This window comes from Canis lupus, chromosome 28, assembly GCF_048164855.1.
Source record: "Canis lupus baileyi chromosome 28, mCanLup2.hap1, whole genome shotgun sequence".
NCBI lineage: Eukaryota > Metazoa > Chordata > Mammalia > Carnivora > Canidae > Canis > Canis lupus.
Genome location: NC_132865.1, coordinates 12,631,443 through 12,646,553, shown reverse-complemented (window position 1 = coordinate 12,646,553; position 15,111 = coordinate 12,631,443). Strand labels below are relative to the sequence as shown.

General features: G+C 36.2%; 1 long non-coding RNA gene across 1 annotated transcript in view; it reads right to left on the bottom strand.

The window, feature by feature from the left end:
- Positions 1-12,905, bottom strand: part of LOC140620188 (uncharacterized) — an 84,056-nt gene extending 71,151 nt beyond the window's left edge. The window contains exons 1-2 of the long non-coding RNA XR_012019953.1: positions 12,868-12,905; positions 12,315-12,435 (exon numbers count right to left, since the gene is read on the bottom strand). This is a non-coding gene — a long non-coding RNA (uncharacterized lncRNA). The remainder of the gene's footprint in view (positions 1-12,314; positions 12,436-12,867) is intronic.
- Positions 12,906-15,111: the final 2,206 nt, after the last annotated feature.

The window sequence follows — 15,111 nt, the reverse complement described above, 5'->3', positions numbered from 1 at the left end:
GAATATATGGTACTTTTAAAATGTTATCGAAGAATGGTCACACATAAGGGAAGGTGTGTGAATTCTACTTGTGTTGGTAGTGATAGTGAAATATTCACCCTGATAACACAAGTTTTCCTCGTGACTCTTACACATTAAGCTAATGTCACTAATAGAAGTTTTATGTCTTTGTCTTTGTCACAGTAACTAGAAAACAAGTCTATATGTTTTTTTTAAAGAAACAAATATAAATTCTCTTTAAGACGCAACATAGTTCTCATTGCTATGGTGGTTTTAACTGGCAAGATAAACTTTTTTATATTTATACTTAGGCAAGTAAGTAGGTAGTTACTTAAAGCTTGTACTAGCTACCAAACAAATTAATCAGGATCTAAATTCTTGTCCTGCTTCTGCTAGAAATATTTATAAAAAACTTGGGCAATCTATGCAGTCTAAACTGTAGACAACCAAACTAAAAATATATAAGCACTCTAGGGAAGAAAGAGATGAGGATATAGGCTTAGGTTAAGTAACTAAATGAAAATTTAAATTAAAAATCTTGGGATGAAGAATCCTGGGTTTTATTTTTGGTATTCTCAATGATTTATTGCCTAGGGTACCCATTTTACCTGAACACTATGAAGAAACTGTTAAAATACATGAACTCTGAAATTATATGATTCCAGAAAATTTGATTTATTCAAATAGCTAATTATAGTCAAAATATAATGACTAATGTTTATTGAATATTTCTTATAGTTTAGGCATGGGTACACTTTTTTTTCACGTGCTCCCTGAACAATTCATGAGGAATCATGACTACTCTGTTTTAGAGAGAAGGAAATGAGTTTCAGGGAGACATGGCAGCATGTGCTGAGTCATAAATGGTGGTGATGGGGATCATATGTCTGGGATCAAATACCTACACACACACACACACACACACACACACACACCCTGAACAGTTTTGCAGAACTAAAATGAAGCAGAATATTGCAAAATTGCCTAATGATTTTTAATTGTCTTGATAATTATGTGAATAAATATTTGTCTGTTTTTGGAAGTGGTCATATTTATTGATTTTTATATCTTGAGCAACAACTAAATTGCCTGGCATATGGATGCTCAAATAATGTTATTTGAAGTGATTTAAATGATTTGAATGCTAATAAACAGACTTGTTCTTGGAATTGTTGGATATGTGCCTGGGACTCTTGATAGAGTGGGTTAGGTTATTATATGGAACAAAACCAGCTCCTCTGGCCCAGTATGATGGTAGAGGGGACAGATCAGAATTAAAAGAAAGGAAGAAAAAAAAACCCCAACAATCTGACCACAGAACACAGCACTGAGATGTTAAAATTATTTATATAATACTGTGGACTTTTGCTATCAACTGTGTGTTGCCAGACCAAATATATTTTTATTCTGAGACTTTAAGTTTTGTTCTTTTCAAAAAACATCACTAGTCATCTTTTTTTTAGTATATTGAAATTCAAAGTTGAGAGCATAATTAGTGTCTATTTAAATAAGCAAGAGTTGAACTAAAAAAAAGCCCCAGGGGGAAAAATCATAGATTCTCAGTTATATTTTACCTCCTGAATCCCTGCTGTCACTATTGATCCAGCATTCCCCTTTTAAATGTTATACTTAAACCTGTTTTTAAAAATGTCACTGAGATATGTATCCCCAGGTAGTATAAAGAAACATGATTCCTCTTCTTCCTACTACTCATTCTGTTGGGAAAAAGAATAATTTAGGTATTTATTTTGTGATAACATCTGTCACAGCTTTCAATCTTGCTTTTTCTTACAATTCTTGTTATCCAAGGAGTTATGTAACTCTTAAATGCTCTTTTGAAGCAAAACGGAAAAGTCACATCTGTCTTTACATATTGCTTCCTACTGTGAGTGACTTTTATTTTTCAGTTTTTAAGGATTTCCCCTATTATTAAAAAGATTTTATTTTTTCATACATTTTTCAGGAAGCTGCTAGACTGTTTATCCTATTTTTACTTAATGGCTTCCTGCCGTCTGTTTTGGTACTAGAAATAGTTCCATTGGTGCTGTCATAAGTTTTTAAAAAAGTTTATTTCCATGTCATTATTGCTCAGATAATTGTAAAGCAGGAAATGTATGATTGGGGGATAGTCAGTTTTTGTTCAAGTATTTTGTCTCTGTTCTTGGTTTGTCTTAGAAACAAAAATGCACATAATAAAGTTACCATGAAAAACTGCATGTAGTTCATAATGGTTCTGAACAGGAAAACTAAAACCAGTGGGTTAATATGACATATAGAAAGAATTAAATTTATTATGGGTATTAACAGAATTTTAAATGTTAATCAATTATATATTTTGGGGAGCATTTAAGAAGAGATTTATGAGCTCTTGCCTGAGATGTGGTAGGAGTTATATACATATAAGTAAAATTGAATGAAATGATTTAGGGTGTTTTTCTTGCTTTAGACATGTAAATACACATATAGTTACATACATACTTGTATGCATACACATATTTCTCTAAATTGTGTGTGTGTGTGTGTGTGTGTGTGTCTTTAGTAGAAAGGGTTGAACATACGAGTACCTGGGTGGCTCAGATGGTTAAGCATCTGTCTCTTGATTTCAGCTCCGGTCTCGATTTCATGGGCTGTTTTATATATCAAACCCTGTGTTGGGCCCTTAAAAAAAAAGGGCATAAAATGTTGAGCAAAGAGAGAGACTATGGTATTCTAATTTTAAAAAGAAATCCCAGTGTTTGAGAGATTGTCAAATCCATAGATACAGATGGAAACCACCACACCACCACTGACAGATGGTTACCATTGTTGAGACAAATTGGTGACTCACATGCTAGTAAAGAGTCAGTTGGGAAAGCAACAGATTCATTGTGATATATGGAATCCTAGGATGTGGGAAGTAACGATATGACAATGTCAATACTGAGAAGGCAATGACAGAAAATACACTTGCTTTCAATTGGGACAGATCAATTGACATTTTCTGATTGTTTATAAGACTTGGTAAGTGTGAGGTTTAGATTGGGAAGAAAATCATTTAACTTAGAGAAGTTTCTTCCAGCATAATTTTGGGAAAGAATGGAAGTTAGTACATGTCCTTAGGAAACTGGGAGAGCAGACTCAAATCTCTTATGTCTGCCTTGTGGTAATACTGGAAAATGCCTGGAATGAGCTGGGTTTGTATGTCAAATCTCTTACGAGAATGTGATACTGGACTAGTGATATATAGTCCCACTTGCTCCAGAGAAGAACAGAATTTTTGGTATTTTTGTGAGTATTGTTTCTGTGTGGCTGTGGGTCAAAAGCTGAGATATTTCAACTTCAGAATATATACATTTCTTTTTCAAAAACTGTGTAAATGCTAGTACCAAAGACAGAATTCTTAAATTAGTATAGATAAAATGAGTAACACTCTCGAAGTACAGAGATGTGTCTGGTTTAACCACATAGTCTGTAAATGAGCTCAGGCTGCAAAACTGTCCACCTACAATTGTCATTTAGCATGTTGATGTTATGTACCAATTTATTTTTAAAGTATAGTCTCTAATAACAGCACATTTCCTGATCACTTTAAAGCAATAGTTACTTACCCTTTCCATTTCTACCTCTTGCATTTGATGACTAGTTGATGGGATTAATAATGTGTACTAAAGAGATGAAGATAGCTAAGTCAGGTAAATGAGGTAAAAATATCCAATTCCAACATGAAGACTATACAGATTGAACAAGTGACAAATAACAACTTGAAAACAAACAACTGAATAGGTTAATACTTTTGATTTAGTTGGAGCTGTACTACTGACTTCTGTGCTAGATTCACCAAGGCAAAACTAACATAGATATAGATACTCAGATTCTTGCATTTGTAGGCAACCTTCATCCTCCACTCTGAAAGGACTGGCTGGTGTGTGATCACACACATTAAAAAGTTCTAGGCTAAGAAGCACTGGTTGTAGGAAATAGTTGTTCTTATTTTATAGCAATATTGGGACAAGATTAGTTTCCCACTAAGAATAGGGGTGGTGATGAGAAGGAGTCTGTTTGGGTAGAGTAGCAATCTGGGCTGCTTTCTATTTGACACATGGGCAGAACATGTGTCAAATAATGCTGACCTGATTATCCTTTAAAAGGTTTAATCTCAGATACTCCAGTAAATCTGAAATTCTATGACGAGCCAGAGAAGGGTTTTAGTACTTACTCTATTACTTTCCTAGTCCACACTTTCATCATGATTAAGTAGCCTTGATTTAGTCAAACTCTTTTTGCCAGTATCCAAAAGAAATGTGGAGAATAAAGGTGAGCAAGAAAGGTAGAGACTTTTTTCACAATTAAACCCACTCTTTTTTTATTTAAAGAAAAAACCCATTTCAATCAAGAAGTAAAATTCTAGACCAACCAATCTAGTGGTGTTGGGAGGAAGGGATTGAGAAAAGCCATAGCAGGTGAAAGCAAGCTAAAGCACTGCATTTTCAATTCCATCCTTTATGGTGTGTGTGCGTGTATGTGTATGTGTGTGTGTGTACGTGTGCGTTCACGCGCAAGCATGTGTGGTGTGTATTACATTGCTTTTGACTCCTGTATAATTTTCTACTTTATGTATCTACTGTTTTTGACTTTTCCATTTCCCAAGTGATGTTCACTTTAGTTGCTTAAATTCCTGTTTACCTCAAACAGTGGAAAGATGAACAGCCTCACACTTGTACCCCGTACCCTACTGGAGGTGTTTATAGTTTCTCTGACTATATGTTATTGAGTCATTGTGTACATGTCTCCATAGTCTCTCCTAAATACTGCATAATGCTCTTTAAAATGGCTTATGGTCTGGCCTCCTCTCACTAAAGAAGAATCCTGCTTTCTCACGTTTGATAATCCTTTGAATTACCTGAATATAAAATTTTCGCCAAACTTAAGGATGACCAGTAATGTCTCATTGTTTACATTATTTTCTGATTATCTGTTGATGCTGAATATATCTTTATGAATTTTTAAGTCATTTGGATATTCTTGTTTTGTGTGTTGGCTATTTTTAGACTTTGATATTTTTCTATTTCATTTTGTTTGTTGTCTATTATCAATAGTATCTTTTTTCTTCTGACATTAATTACTTGATGGACTGAGGCATCGAAATGCCATTTCCCATCTGGCAATGTCTGTTAATTTCATATATGGTGCTCCTTACAGAACTGAAATGTTAACTTCAATGTAGTCAAAATTTCTTTTTATTGTTTTGAGTGCTTGAAAAGAATGCATTGTGTACATTGTATACATTTTATACAGCCAACAGGCCCAGAGCTTCATTTCAAATGGGTCTTTACTCTGTAAGAAATGGAATACAAAATCTAGAACTCAAGCACAACAGTAAACCATTAGATTAGAGACATCTGCAGGAACTCAATTTAGTGATAAAACAAACCAATGTATATAAATAAACATAATTTCACCCTGTCAATGAAATACGCTGTTTATGGCCTTTGATTGTAGGTGGAGGGGAGGAATGTTTCCACCTAAACAGATATAAATGTAAACTCTCTTTAATGTGGCTAGAGGTATTTGTAAGTCTTTTAATGCTAAGAGGGGAGTACATAAATATTAATTCATTACTATTCTCTAATATGAATAAAATATTTAACAACCAGAAAAAGAAAAGCGAATGCAGTAAATCTACAAATACTGATAGAAGTTTTCAATTTCAAAAGCAAATAAATATTGGGACAGATAATTATCAGGGAATGGAAGTTAAAATCTTGTCTGGATGGAGAATCAAGAAATGTAATTTTTGTCTTTTTTGTATCTTTTTATGGCCAAGTGCATATGTTACCTATGTATTCATTTAAAATAATAATAGGGGATCCCTGGGTGGCGCAGCGGTTTAGCGCCTGCCTTTGGCCCAGGGCGCGATCCTGGAGACCCGGGATCAAGTCCCACATCAAGCTCCCTGCATGGAGCCTGCTTCTCCCTCTGCCTGTGTCTCTGCCTCTCTCTCTCTCTCTGTGTGACTATCATAAATAAATAAAAATTTAAAAAAAATAATAAATAAAATAATAATAGTAGTTACCCTGGGTTATGAAATTAGGAGCCATTTTATAGTGTCTTTAGATAGAATTGCATTTTTAAATTTTTCCCTAAATAGTTATTAAAAAATAGTTTCTTCTGGGTAGTTCAACTGGATTAAATAAAAATACTTAACTTTACATTTATATCTTTTGGGTTTTGTTTGTTTTAGCTTATTAGATTTTGCAGATATTTTTTAAAAATTGTATTTGTTTATTTAAGATAGAACGAGTGAGAGAGAGCAGGGGAAAGGGAGAAGCCAGCTTTCCACTGAGCAGGAGCCTGGCTCTCACTGAGCAGGGAGCCTGACATGGGGCTCGATCCTGGGATCCTGGGATTGTGACCTAAGCTGAAGGCAAACACTTAACTAACTGAGCTATGCAGGTGCCCCAAGACATTTCTTTTAATAGAAAACAATTAAGGACTCATACTGACCTACAAACCAAAATACAACAAATATGTACAAAAGGGTGGGTGACAGATTCCATTCCTACCAGAGGAGGCCTGAGAGATCTCAAGCTTGAAATAAGTGGGCCCAAATGTCCTAAGTGGGCAGTGGGGCAATAACCATGGAAATCAGCCATTCTCCTTCTCCAAACAAAATGTTGGCATTAGTTATGTTTCAGTAATCCTCCTATTTTATCCTTATTTTTCTGTATTGTATTGCCTATATGGGGTCACTTTCATTTCCACATAAATTTCCAAAACTATCAGTTGGGATTTTAATAGGGATGTCTTTGAATTTACAGATTAATTGGGGGAGTACTGCCATCTGAACAATAGCACGTTTTCTGTGTGTGTGTGTGTGTGTGTTTAAAGATTTTATTTATTTATTTATTTATGAGAGACACACACACACACACAGAGGCAGAGACATAGTCGTAGAGAGAAGCAGGCTCCATGCAGGGAGCTTGATGTGGGACTCGATCCTGGGACTCTAAGACTACACCCTGGGCCAAAGGCAGATGCTTAACCACTGAGCCATCCAGGGATCCCCAATAACAAGTTTTCTGATTGGTAAACATGGAATGTGTTTCTGTTTATTTAGGTATCCTCTTTTTCTTCAGCAGTGTTTTGCAGTTTTTATTATACAAAGTTTATACTTATTTTGTTAAATTTATACGTATTTTATTCTTTTTGATGATATTTTAAACTAATTGATTACTTAATTTCACTTTAAATAGTTCTTTGAGGGCAGCCAGATAGCTCAGTGGTTTAGCACTGCTGTCCAGCCCAGGGCCTGATCCTGGAGACCTGGGATCGAGCCCCACATCGGGCTCCCTGCATGGAGCCTGCATGCAGGGAGCCTGCTTCTTCCTCTGCCTGTGTCTCTGCCTCTCTCTCTCTCTGTGTCTCTCATGAATAAATAAATAAAATAGTTTTTAAAAATGTTATGTGCTAGTGTAGAGAAATACAATTAAATTTTCTATATTGACCATGTATCCTGAATCTTGATGAATGTATTAGTTCTAATAGTTTTAAAAGATATTTATTTATTCATATTTATGCTTTTTACTGCAACCCTTTGATCTTCCTTCCATAATCACATTCCCTCTAATCAACCTCAACTGGGAAAGGATCTCTATTTGTAAGAACTCATGTAATTAAATTGGGCCCATTTGGTTAATCCCAGATAGTCTTCCTGTCTCAAAATCCTTCATCTTAATCACACTTGCAAAATCTTCTTTTTCATGTAAGGTAACTATTCACAGTTTCCAGGGATCATGGGATCATGATGTGGACATCTTGGGAGAGAGGGCATTATTTTGCCAACCACACTTTCCAAAGTCTATTTAATTTTACACCCATTAATTTATGCAGCTTTCTTACATTTGTCCAAAAGACTGTTTAGGTGCTTTCTGTTCTCCATTGTTTCCTTGCATATCTCCTAATATTTTGTTGAAGGCTAGATACTGTAGATAATACATTATAGCAACTGATCCCCTAGAAGTATAATTGTTTGATGTTGGTCATTTGTTTATTTACTTATTGACTTGACTTAACAAATTCTGTAAGTCTTTTCTCCCTGCCATGTGCAGCCTCTGACATCTCTGCTAAGGTAATGATGATGATTATGATGATGATTTTTTATATATATTTTATCTAAGCTGCTTAGAAGATCCTTCTGGATTGGCATAAATTTTATTGATTAGGTTGTTCTTAAGCCCCCTTAGTCAGTTATAGTTTCATCTTTTATTGTTGGTATACTTGTATGTTTAAAGGCTGCTTTGTCAGTTCAGGGACTTTTTAGGCTCTTTGTCCTTTCTTTAGTCTGGGACGACTGGCTTGATGGTTTCTTTTCTGATTTCTTCTGAGAAAGCACAGCCTTGGGCATGTACACAATCTTCCCATGCTTCCAGGATGACTGTGATATTATTTTTAATTATGGCTGGGTCAGAGTAGATTATCATCATTCAGTGTTTGATGTTTAGTGAGAAACTGGATTTAAGCACTGCCAAAAAAAAAAATCAGACTTGGGTAAGGAGAGACTTTTTTGATGGGATTATTGCAAAGGAGAGGAAAGGGATTATTGCAGCTGGGAGAATGCACAACTACAGCAACAAGGGCTGGACAGATATAAATTTCCTTTTATAGGGAGGAAACAAGGCGAGAAAAAGTGAATGTGGATAGGTGGGATGAAAGCGTAGAGCTATAAGAAAAAAGATCAGAGAATTATCCTGATGTCAGCCTATTTTCAGGAGGGCATGCTTAAGAGACCGTGCATGCTGGGTCAGTCTGAGGGTAGGCCAAAGTTCAGGGGTAAGTAGTAAGGAGAGAAACTTAACCAAAGTTGGCTAGCAAGTTTCTTGTTCTGGATTAATCAATCAGTGAGGAAAAGTAGTTCGGCAGATATTTATGAGGCACAGAATGGGAATTTAGCATCTGTGTCTGGTTTTATCATAAGTAAACGAATGTGTCATATGAGAAAGTGTGTTTCCTTGCAGTAAGCCTTTTCCAGAACTCAAAGGGTGGAATATTTCTTTAACCATGACTGTTTTCAGGATCAGAGGACTCCAGTAAAATTCAAAATTGTCAGCCCCAGTTGCCATTCTGAGTTTTGCTCTGTGTTGATGGGTCTGTGTGTCATTTGGGAAGGCTTTCAAGCTGTCCCCCCCTCCCTTCCCTATATTATGGTCTGTTTGCTCTGCATGGATATAGCCTAGTGTATGTGCAAACCTTTCCTGTCCCCTACAGTTGACTGTGATTGTAGGAAAATTCTTCTGGGGTGTCTCTTTCCTTGGTTCTTTCTTTTAAACATCTGGCCTCTCGTGATCCCTGGGTGGCGCAGCAGTTTGGCACCTGCCTTTGGCCCAGGGCTCAATCCTGGAGACCCAGGATTGAATCCCACGTCGGGCTCCCGGTGCATGGAGCCTGCTTCTCCCTCTTCCTATGTCTCTGCCTCTTTCTCTCTCTCTGTGTGACTATCATAAATAAATAAAAATTAAAAAAAAAAACATCTGGCCTCTCTGTAATTTTGCTTGTGTTATCCTTACCAGTCTCCTTAGAATTGCTCTCCATAAAGATATACATTATTTTTTTCTTTTAAGATTTTGTTTATTTATTCATGAGAGACAGAGAGAGAGAGAGAGAGAGGCAGAGACACAGGCAGAGGGAGAAGCAGGCTCCATGCAGGGAGCCCAACGTGGGACTCGATCCTGGGTCTCCAGGATCACACCCTGGGCTGAAGGCAGCGCTAAACCGTTGAGCCACCTGGGCTGCCCTATACATTGTTTTTGACAACACTCTTAGGCATGCAGTTCTCGATTTCCTGTTACAAATGAAATCAGTTTCCATAAGCAGAGCTGAGGAGCTCTTCATCCTTTTGACCTACCTCTCCACCTGCGCAGAACTCTGTACTGCACTGGAGCTTGCGGTAGAAATCTGTTTTCCCCCAGTGACATCTGTAATTGACTAGTCAGCATTGGAGTGTGTGCATGACATGCCCTGTGTTCTTGGCTTGCCTCTGGGCTTAGAATCTTTACCCAACCAGTGGTTGGGGCAGAAGTGATAGACCCAGTAACTACCACCTCCTCCACCTGGGGCAGAGTTGAGGTGAGATGGGGAAAGAGAGACCAGGATCTTTTTTGCAACATTTGCCTGGAAAAAGCTTCTACAGGGACCAGAGGAGGGGGACAGTGGGAAGGAATGAGAAATGCCAGCACTTGACCCTCCTGGGTGATACCATATATTCTGGGAAAGAGGGAGCTCTGTCTTCTTGGTTCCCTACGGTAGAGCTTTTATAATATGGAGTAAATGTGGATAATGAAATGATGAAATCCAATTCCACAGACTCTCATTGTTCTTACCACTATTTAGTAATTTTTCTTGAATGATTTTTTATGCATTTTCCATATACCCTTATGACAATTTTCAGTGACTTTAAATGATTATTTTTATACTTTCCACTACTTGAAATGTTTTTCTGGGGAGAAGATCCACCAAGTTTTTGCTCCATTTTTTCAGAAATAGCTTACTCTTACTCTGGTTTCTTCTCTCTTTTTTTCCTTCCCTAGCCTTTCTACTGTTATTTAAGTGACCTCAAGTTTTTACAGCTATGCCAGCTTCCCTATGCCAGGTCAGAACATAGCTTTCCCACAACTTCTTTTTTATGTTGACTATTGATGGACATTCATAGAAATCAGTCTTCTAACTTCAGAACTCTACATGAAAATATTTATTTTTAGCCATAAACAGAACCACTGGGCATCCATATATCTCAGTAATTCATTGTTTTAAATATTCATTATGCCTCTATGGTTTTTTTTTTTTTTTGCACTCATATACTTGTGTGAGTGTATTCTAGTTAGAATGTAAGTTTCTAGATTATAGAAACTAGATCTACCTCTTTTTCTTGGTGCAATGGCTCCCACAGTTTCACAAAATAAAGTCAGTGTTAAATTCCTAAATTAAATTATGATTAAGTTTAAACTAGCATGGATCATGGGATAATGGAAAGAACCTTTCACACCAAGTCAAAACAACTGGCCTCAAGAAGAAATAGGTTCAGTGCATAACAGTCAGCTTCCTCATCAAAAATGGACTAAGGGTTCACTCATTTACTGTTCATTTAATACAGATTTTGTGAATATTTATCATGGAAATAATAATTACTCTACCTTTCTCACAATATTATGGTGATTTTCCAAATGAAACAATAATGATTATGCAAGGCGTTTTTTTGTTTTTTGTTTTTTTTTTTTACAACTATTAAAATGTATAGATGTAAAATTTTGACTCCAGTTACAATGTGTCCGGAGAGGTGGTTTTCACACTACCAAGTGATTCTCTGGCATTAGCTGGGTGTTCTACAATTCAGTTCAGTTCTGACACTACCAACCTGGAGATCTCACAGGTTAAGGACTCAGTTCTACAAGACTGCTCCCTCTCTTCAGATGCCAGTTGAAAGCGTAGTTTGTCACATGTACTTCTGACCAACCAGCTATAGATCAGAGGTTTGAACAACTGGCTTCTTTGGTTCAGTTAATTTGCTAGTGTTCACAGAACTCCAGAGAAACATTTTACTTACTAGACTACTGGTTTCTAGATGGAAGAGATGCATAGGGCCAGGTATAGGGAAAGGATACCAAGCTCCCTTGTTTTCTGAGAGTGTCACTCTTCCCAAATTACCATGTGTTCACCAACCAGGAAACACTTGAAATCACCTCTTGTAGGGTTTTTAAGGAAGCTTTACTACATAGGCAGGATTGGTTAAATCACTGGTGATTGGTGACTGAGCCCAGTCTCCAGTCTCTGTCTCCTCCCTGGAGGTCTGGTGGGGGTGGGGGTGCTGACGTGGCAATCAGCCCCCCTACTTATGTACTTTCCAAAAGTCACTTCATTAACATAAATTCAGTTGTAGTGGAAATGAACTTGTGAATATGAAGACATTTTTATTGTTCTTATCATTTAGGAAATTCCAAGGATTTTAGGAACTTTGTGCCAGAAACAGGGAAAAAGGTCAACTCTAAATTTTATATTATATGTCACATATCACAAAATATAAGGTTATATGATTCATCACAATTGTTTTCAAAGATATATAGTTCTCAGGACGACAATCAAAATTAGTATTTGCTGGCTGCAATCTGTTATCTTTACATACAACTTGAGATTACAAAGAAAGTCAGATTGTTAAAAAACTGTATAAAACAAAACTTACAATATACCAGATGTTCCAGCCATGTTATGAAATATCTCTGTCCATTATTGATCACATACTATTGTATTATGAATCTTTATAGTAATATGTAAGAAAAGACACTCACCATCAGAGGAGACCCCGGTCAGACTTCAATACACTTTGTAGCCTTAGGTAAGTTATTCAAGTTTCAATCACATTCTCTTGAGGTATTATAGTACCTGTCCAGTCTAGTTTGCAGGATGGTTCTGAGAATCAAATGAAATTTGTGTGAAAAGATATTGAAAAGTCGAAAGTATTATACAAGCCATAGGTGTTAGTCACTAACAGAATATATTCAGTAGATTTATAAAATTTTCAGAGCAAAGCTGCAAACTAAATATAAACTGTATTAGAAACCCAGAAAAGTATTCCCTTGTTCCTGAATGGATAAACTCTTAGCTTCTGGGTGATAATAAATAGAGAGTAAAGCTAACATCTACTAGAGGACACCTCTAATAAAACAATTGTAGGCATGAAAAGAGGAGCCAGAGGCAAAGCACTTAGCGCCAGAGGCATTATTGTGTTGCTCTGGGGGAATGCATGCAGTCCACCGTGGAATAGGATTTTGGCAGAGGATAAGGAGATTGCTTTGTGTGAAGATTCCTGCTGGATATGTGACATTTCTGTTCATTACTCACCCACTTGGTAAGTTTGATTACTGCTGTGGCCAGTCTCTGAAAAAAAGTAAAAGAAAGAAAATAGTTGAGCCAAAGACCCTTGATATATGGAGAGTACAATAAATGACAGCAGGAAGTAAACCATTGTCTGAGGGATGTGGGCGAATAAATGGTTAGCACATGCCCTGACAAGTTCTTCCGCTGCTTGAAGAATTTCACACTGGCATTTTCAGAAAGACAGAGAGCTAATTTTTTTGGAGGAAGAAAATATTTTCACACTACTTCCCCCAAAAACAATTAGAAAGAGTGATACAAGTCAATAATAAATAAAAAAATAATGATAATATTTTTTAATAAATAAAAAAATTCATTACCTCAACATTCACGTATATTTTCATTTATTCATTACAGTAATCCAGATAGGTATTAGAATCTCCATTTTAGAGCTGAGTGGGTTTACATGCCTAGACTACAATTGCACAGCTAATATGTGGTGGATTCAAATTTGGACCTGGATGATTCTAAATCTTGATGTCACATTCTTTGCCTCCATGCTTAATTCCCAATACCAGTGATTAAACGGTTTCCTTCATGTCAAAATTTTCACTGGTTTACTGAATGCATTTCAGCGGAATTCACGACTATGTTTGATAAGTCTTGAACAAAATTAAAAGTTGGACATTCGGCATGTTATTATATAGTAAATTTTCCGTTCATGAAATTCAGACATCTTTATGTCATACTGATGATATGAGTAAATGAATAAAAATATTAAATGCTTAAATATAAAATTGCATCTCTGAAAAATATTAGTCAAATTTAAGTGTCAAATTATTTTTTTATACCCAAATGTTTAAGTCACTTATACTCTTTTTTTTAAAAAAGGATTTTATTTATTTATTCATGAGAGACACACAGAGAGAGGCAAAAACACAGGCAGAGGGAGAGACAGGCCCCTGGCAGGGAGCCGGATGCGGGACTCAATCCCTGGACCCTGGGACCACGCCCTGAGCCAAAGGCAGATGCTCAACCACTGAGCCACCCGGGAGTCCCTCACTTATATTCTTAAATGTACTGAAACAATAAATACACCGACAGAGTATGAGGAAAGCTTATTATTAAGCTCCATTTTTAAACTGTTGACATTTAAAGCATTTGCTAATTACAGGACAACACTCATTGTGAAGACCAGACGTCCTTTGAGAGAACACACTTTCCCATCGTTTTTGTCTGAGTGCACATGGCATTTCCTAGGGTTATTTCCATGAATTTTCCTTGTGTGCTTTCACTGGGGCCTTCATCCAATTTGTGGTTGAAAATATTAAAGTGGTTGCTTAGAAACGCTGAAGTTGGAAATTTATGAGTTTTCAGAAGGTTGCATTGAAGTGTAGGGGTAGCATATGGTGATCTGACATGTTTTGTTCCCTAGCCAAGGAGAGGGGTAGGCTTCTGTGATCTCTCTAATTATTTCATGGCACTTTAAGACGCCAAGCTGAATTGAGAAAACAGCAAGGCATCAGGGCTAAGAAAAAACAGAATGTACTTTTTTGTATTCAATATTTATGACCAAATTTCTTGTTGTTCTTTTTTTAAAAATTAATTGGAATAGTTTGGGAAATATTAGAGCAGAGGGTACATTTTAAGTAAAGGATAAAATAAAGACTCATTACTTTGGCTGAAATATAAAGAGCATTTGTTAAAATGGAAAGTAAAAAGGCAGCAATAAAATGAAGATATTTTGTAAGGAACAGTTATGGTCCTATAAGTAAATTTTAACATATAAAAGTCATTTTAATAACTATATAATGGAAGATAATTCAATTTTTTTAACATCCTAAGAAGATTGTAGATATTAGGAAACAGAGTCAAGGAAGACAAACACAAATAAGAAATTAATAAATGATTAAGGAATTGAAGCCCTAGTAATGCATAGGTGTTAATTTGTGTTTTGAACTTGTTCTGGGGAAAATGTCACAAAAATTTGGATGAATGAACTGAATAATTCATTCATTTTTTCATTCTTAAAATGTTTGCCAAGAACCAGTTGTCTCAGGAACCATTTTAGGATCTAGGAATAAAAAAGAAGAGAAAGACATGGACTTTGCTGTCATAGGACTTAACAGTTTTTGAGAACAGGCATTTAAGCCAATATGGAACCCCATATGGAAAGTATAATGACATAAATATGTCATGAGGCTTTGTGAACTTAGAGGGACATTTAATATAGTCATGGAAAAAGAGGAAGATTTCAGTTAGGCTAATTAC